Source organism: Cebus imitator, unplaced genomic scaffold, assembly GCF_001604975.1.
Source record: "Cebus imitator isolate Cc_AM_T3 unplaced genomic scaffold, Cebus_imitator-1.0 Scaffold9, whole genome shotgun sequence".
Taxonomy (NCBI): domain Eukaryota; kingdom Metazoa; phylum Chordata; class Mammalia; order Primates; family Cebidae; genus Cebus; species Cebus imitator.
Genome location: NW_016107324.1, coordinates 2,237,410 through 2,244,761, shown reverse-complemented (window position 1 = coordinate 2,244,761; position 7,352 = coordinate 2,237,410). Strand labels below are relative to the sequence as shown.

Sequence of the window (7,352 nt, the reverse complement as noted above, 5' to 3'; positions counted from 1 at the left end):
CTACAGATGCATGCTGCCATGCCCAGCTAATTTTTTATATTTTTTTTATGCACAGCAAGGCTTCTTGCAAAGTTAAAGACAATCTTCTCAAACCCTGCCACTGTTTTATCAACTAAACTGATATAATATTCTAAGTACTTTGCTGTCATTTTAATAATGTTCATGGCATCTTCAACAGGAGTGGATTCCATCTCAAGAAACCACTTTTTGGCTCATCCATCAGAAGCACTCATCTGTTCAAGTTTTATCATAAGATTGCAGCAACTCAGTCCCATCCTGAGGATCCAGTCTAATTCTATTTCTCTTGCTATTTCCACCACAGTTGCAGTTACTTCTTCCACTGAAATCTTGAATCTATCCAACTTACCCATGGAGGGCTGCAATCAACTTTTTCCAAACTCCTGTTAATGTTTATATTTTGACTTCCTAGGAATCACAAATGTTCTTAATGCCATCTAGAACAGTGAATGCTGTCCAGATGATTTTCAATGTACTTTCCCTAGATCCATCAGAGGAATCCACTGCTTTATGAAAAAAAGTTCTTTTTAAAATTTTTCCAGGCTATATAATCAAGTTATAACATTCACATTCCCAAATGTACTCCATTGAAAGGACATTGGTTATTTTGGAATTTTTCTACATTCAGCTAAAAAAGGGTTTCTTTCCCAAGAAACTAAACTTTTCTGTCAAATGCACATGAGCAAATAGGAAAACTGGGTTCATAAAATGGATTCATTGCAAACTTTATGGGTAAATTGTAAACATCAGTAAAGTAGTTCTTTATTCAATCTTCTTGCCTTATGTTATGAAACATAATAAAAAACTTTATGTGCCTTGCAGTGATGAATGCTGACAGAAAACACTTGTTCCACTTGTCCACAGTTTTCAAGTACATGTTGTTCGACGGCCACATGTTCTCATCTACAAAGTTGAGAACAGCATGAGCTATGGATAACAATGGTTGTCTTTGATTCCACTCTCCAAGCTGGGAAAAACTCCATTTCAAAAACTGGATTATCATGGTGGCCAACAATTACAAAGTGGAAGCTTCTACACATTGTCTTCAATATATGGCTCCTGCAGTGAGACAATATTGTAACAAAGTCAGTTCCCACAACTGAGACCCATACTCAGTGCATTCAGCCAATAATAAGACTTGAAAGTTGAAATTATTCCTTGATCCATAGGCTGCAGAATGGAAGCTGTGTTGGCAGGCAATCTCCTGTATATCTCCACTAGAGCTCTTGAGTAACTAGGAGCACTTCAATTAGCAGTAATTTTTGTTTTAGAAAAAAAGAATCTTGTTTGCTGAGTAGTAGGTCTCAACAATGGCCTTAAAATATTTAATAAACCATGATGTAAACAAATGTTTTATCATCTAGGCTTTATTGTTTCATTTATAGAGAGCAAAGGCAGAATAGATTTAGCATCATCCTTGAGATCTGAGATTTTCAGAATGGGAAATGAACACTGGATTCAACTTAAAGTCACAGGCTGCATCAGCCCCTAACCAGAGAGTCAGCCTGAACTTTGAAGCTTTGAAACTAGGTATTGACTTCTCTTTAGCTATCAAAGTCCTGGATGGCATCTTCTTCCATGGGAATACTGTTTTGTCTGTATTGAAACTTTGTTGTTTAGTGTAGCCACCTTTTTCAATGTTCTTAGCTAGATCTTCTAGAAACTTGCTGCAGCTTCTACTGAGTACCTGCTGCTTCACCCTACACTTTCATGTTATGGAGATGGCTTCTTTCCGTAAACCTCAGAAACCAACCTCTGCTAGCTTCAAACTTTTCTTCTGCAGTTTCCTCACCTCTGCCAGTCTTCAGAGAATGGAAGAGAGTTAAGGCCTTGCTCTAGATTAGGCTTTAGCTTAAGGGAATTATTGTAGCTAGTCTGATTATCTACCCAGACCACTAAACTTTCTCTGTATCAGCAATAGGCTGTTTTGTTTTCTTATCATTTAAGTGTTCACTGAAATAACACTTGTAATTTACTTCAGGGACTTTTCTTTTGAATTCATAACTTGGCTAACCATTTGGCACAAGAGGCTTACTTTTGGCCTGTCTTGGTTTTCAACATGCCTTCCTCATTAAACTTAATCATTTCTAGCTTTTGATTTAAAGTGAGAGGCTTGTGACTCTCCTTTCAGTTGAACACTTAGAGACCATTGTAGGGCTGTTAACTGACCTAATTTGAATATTGTTATGTCTCAGAGAATAGGGAGGCCTCAGGAAAGGAAGGAAAATGGGAGGGCAGGCAGGAAGGGTAGTAGTACGAACACATACATTTATCAATTAAGTTCATCATCTTATATGGGCACAGTTTGTGGTGCCCAGAGCCTTTACAATCAAAAATTACAGATTACCATAACAGATACAATGATAATGAAAATGATGGAAATATCAGAAGAAATAACAAAATGTGACACTGAGACACAAAGTAAGCATGTGCTATTGGGAAAATGGCACCAATACACTAATTTGAAACAGGCTTGCCACAAATATTCTATTCATGAAAACTGCACTATTTGCAAAGCACAATAGAGCAGGCACAATAAAATGAGGTATGCTGGATATAGAAAGGGAACTAGAAAGAGGCCCACAGATGACCTTTCTGAGGTCAGAAAGGAGACTGCAATCTGTGGCACCTGGAATTAGCCAAAATTATAACCATAAATGCATAGGCTAAATGGAATTACATTCCCATAATGCTTTTAACTTCCTTAAAATGACTTCACAAGTAAGCAAATATTATGAACTCACAAAAACATGCAAAAGAAGAAATGTAAATAGCTAATAAACAAAAAATTGATTCATATTAATTATCATAGAAATGCACACTATGATAATTGTTAGCACTTATTAAATTGGGAAGGATTTAGATCATATTTTGAATGTTGATGAGGGTACAATGTAATTATAGATATTTTTATTCACTGTTGATGGGAATATAAACTGGTAAATTGTCCTGGAAAATGATTTGGCACTATGTATGAATAGCTTTCAAAGGGCACATGATTTTGGACCTAGTAACCACACTTCTGCAATAATTCCTAACATGCATGTGTTCATCATCACAGCAATAAGTATAGTAGCACAAATATAAAACAATCAAAATATCTAAACAGTGAAAGAATATTTTTTAAAATTTTTATGTGAATGGATTAAATATTATACTGTCATTTAAAATTATATCTTCAGAAACTAATTCTTGGAGAAAAGTATCATAAAGTAAATAAAGAATAAGAGCAAAGTATGAAACTATCAATGATATGAGACAAACTTGTAAATTATACAGGTACACACATAACACCAGAAGGAAATATATGAAACCAATATATGAAACTAACCTGGTTATGGGTTTATGGGGAATTTTTTTTTGTTTTTTCAAATTTCCTTACTTCTAATTCTCATAATCAAGGTTTTTCTTTAAAACTATTTTTACATATCTTTACCTTTACCACAGAAGATCATAATTATGTAGTTCCTCCTCTGAAAACCTATCTGTTAATGGAATAAACATAGCTTCATTAATTACCTTTTCTGATTTATGAAGTTTTTAGTTTTCTAATATCAACTCATAAGAGATCATTTCATCAAGAATTAGCATATGCACTAAAGCTACTTTATTTTAAGTTATGGACTTGAGTTTGACTCGCCTTAAATTTTAATTATAGGCTCCTATTCTGGTTGAATATATTTACATTTTACTTTAAAAATACAAGAAAAACTACAGGATATATACCAAAAGGTATTTTAAACATATAAAATAGAGTTTGACTTATATCAGTTATATGCAACCCTGGTTGTACATGGAGTCGCCTGAGAACTGTAAGAAACTATAGACATTTAAGTCAAATTCCTAAAATTCTGACTTATATAGTCTGAGGTAAGACATGGATTTGGGAATTTTTGTTATAAAGTTTCTAAGAATACCAGTGTTAAGAATTACAGTGGTACTTCCTGAAATTTTCATCATTCCTTATTTGGGCCACAATTCTCTGTGTGTGGGTTTTTTGTTTTTGTTTTATTTTGTTTTGTTTCTTTTCTTTTCACCTACATACTCTTTTTGTAATTTTAAGGACTTCTTAGAGTTCATTACCTCACATGGCCAGGGAATGTTTTTTTTTTTCATCACCAGCCATATTTTATTAACCACCAAGAACTATTGAAAATGCTACTAAAAAGCCTACTAGGTATTACATAGCTCCAAATATAGCTACTCATAATCTCTTTGATCAGCACAAAATGCATTAAGTTACTGGTGATGGATTAGATATAGATGAAGAAGAAGAAAGCAAGAAAGTGATGTTAAAGAGGACTCCAAGGTTGAGAGCTTAAGTAACTAGAGAGAAAGTAGAGCCATACCTGAACACAGAGAAGAGCAGAGTGGATCAGCTTTGGGGGAAAGTTCCTGAGTCCAATTTTGTACCTGTTGAGTTTGAAGTACTCTTATGACATTCACATGAAAGATGTTAATAAGACAACTGGATTATGCATATACAGCTCAAAGGCAAGAAGAAAATGGATAGAGGGATTCTTCCAAGGGTGGGATTTTGCTGGATGGAAGAAAACACACAGAAATACATACTAAAAGAGGGGCAAGAGGGTTCTATGATATTGACAAGAGTTTATCATATTGGTGGCTCATGGTCTCTAAACTAGATAGGGAGGAGAAGTTGGGAAGGGACTGGTGTGTATAAGGAAACTGGAGAAATACGTTGGCTCACTGATTTCCAGTTTTCGAGGCAAATTACTATGGTACTTTACACATTTCTCTGACATAGCCTTGGACTACTCCCCACATTCTCCTGTGCTCATTATGGCATGCCCCTTGGCATCATCTTTATCATTAAGTGAAATTTGCTGGAGGAATCTCAAAAATCTTGTAGAAGTTGACTGTGACCAAACTCTTATATGTAGTTCTCACTTCCATAACTTTAATTTTTGTTTCAGTTCCTGCAAAACCTATACCTAGCTCAATTCTTTCCTCCTGACTTCATAGCTGTACTGGCTTTCAAAACACCTCCCGCTGTTGTCTTTAGGTTTTGGCGTAATGAGCATTTAACCTTCCAAACTGGCCGCACTGACCTTCATTTTCTTCATAAACATACACCTCTGAAAGATCTATGAAAGTGCCTGGCTTCTCTTGTCTCCATGTTAACCTAGGTCTACATAAGCTTCTTACTTACACTTTTACTTTTGCTATTTTAAATGAATTTTTTCTAGCATTATTTGCTACTTTTTCAAATGTAAAATATTCTCTTTTCTGAAAATGTTTTTCTCCCTTTTTATTGTTTTCTCTATGTTTATGTTAAATCCTATACTGTTCATCATACTCTGAGAGTAAAAATTAGTTATGTGTTTTTTATGTGTCCTGCCAACAATACTCTTAACATATTTTATATTCCTGGGCCCAAATCTTCATTTTCTCAATTATTATTTTTTCTTATGCAAAGATAACTGTCCATTTGCATACCCAATATCTTTTCTATGAGTAAATAAATTAATCCTACAATGAAGCTCATTTTCCAATTTTGTGAGTATATTCTAGATTGTCAGCATATTAATTCAGAAAAACATCTCTCCTAAGAATTTTCAAAATACATTTAAATAATTTTCTTCACATACTCCTTCGTTACCTCTCTCATCTACTCAGCAACTCATACTAACAGAAGTTCCTTAAACTCTTCATTGAAAAAGCATTCAAACATTTTTTGCACCCTCAGCATTTGTGATATAGAAGATATTGTTCACATTCTCCAATGCTCAGTCTAAGATAAACAGAGCTATGTAAATAACTAATTATAACAATTTGTGATAAATTTCTGAAATAGGAGTGTGCTCCTATCACCAAATGTGATTCTCAAGTACTGGTATCCTGAGAAGCTTGAAAAGAAAAATTTCAGCACCCATCGTCTACCACAGACCAAGCAACTCAAAATTCTAGGGAACTGACCTGAGCATCAGTTTTAAAAGTTTCCAGGTGATTTGAATGTACAGCCTGGATTGTGTTCCTTTCTAGGGGAATAACACTATAAAGGAGTAGAGAGCACTTATCTTTGTCTAGAGTCCGGAGAATATGAAGGCAAGCCTCTTACAAGGGCCAGTAACAAAAAGTTAGAGCCCATCAGGCTTAGAAGGGCCAGGAGAAGGCATTTCAGACAGGTGGAGAAATGAATTCAACCAAGGCAAGAAAGCACCTAATGAATAGGTTGGCATAGCTGGGAAGTGGTGAGAAGGAGTGAGGAAGAAAACCACAATGCAAAGACAGGATTTAACCAGGCTGTGAAGTGTTTCAAAAAGTTCACATTTTGTCCTATGCAAATGAAAAACCATTGTGGATTTTTTCCTAATGAAATTAATTCCTTTTCTACTGGCAAAGACAGGACTGAACCAGACCGTAAAGTGTTTCAAAAAGTTCACATTTTGTCCTACACAAAGGAAAGACCACTGTGAATTCTTCTTCCCTAAAGAAAGGTTTCCCAAACACTGCTGCCATAGGCTGTCCCAGAAGAAGCTGTTTCCATAGACATGGGAGAGACTTAGACAGTTCGGCTTTAGCAGGCATCCCAGGCAATTCTGGTGATCCTGGAAGTTTTGGAAACACTGTGTTAAATAATACCGTCTCTAGAGAATGGGAAAGTAGCTGTAGGGTCTTTAAAGTCTTTGGCTAGAAATCAAAGAACTTGGAAGTTTATATTTTCTGTTAATTGCATTGTCTAGTGAAAGCTAGAGATAAGGAAGAAGAAAGGGCATATGCAAATAAAAGAATTGGTTATAAGTATAGTGTCGACCAGCACTGTCCAATAGAAATATAATGTGAATGTGTAATCTTGAGGTTTTTATGTAATTTTATGTAATTTTGTTGCAGAATCCTTGGGGTGTTGCTTTTCTGGCCAGAAACCTCTGTGGCCAGTGGTGCCTTTGCCCAAGAGGCACCCAATTTTTACTCAAGCTGCTGGGCTTGTTCTGCCCACTTGGTCTAGCAGGCTGTGCCCAGCTCATGCTACTGGCCTGGATCCCACATTTGCCAAGGGCAAGTCAGGCATGGAGCGGCAATGGGTGTGTGAGTGAGCATGGGGGTCTGAACACTGCATAGTCAGACACGCCAGCTGCCATGGTGGGGCAGGCAGCTCCAGGTGCTGGCACTGGTGCTGGCTCTCTGTGAGACTGTGGGCATACCAGGCACACCACAAGCAGCTTCCATGGCTAGCAATGGGGAATGTGGTATCACCCAGAAACTTGGAGATGCCAGGAACCTCAGGGCCCCAAAGAGGGAATCACAGCCCTGGCTTGAGGAGCTCCCAGATCTGGGGAGCTCCTTGGAGGGCTGCAGCTCTTCTCTCCTCT

The 7,352-nt window shown here is 36.6% G+C and overlaps 1 pseudogene; it reads right to left on the bottom strand.

Moving 5' to 3' along the window:
- Positions 1 to 646: 646 nt before the first annotated feature.
- On the bottom strand, positions 647 to 1,058 carry LOC119473513 (annotated as a pseudogene).
- Between the last annotated feature and the right edge of the window lie 6,294 nt (positions 1,059 to 7,352).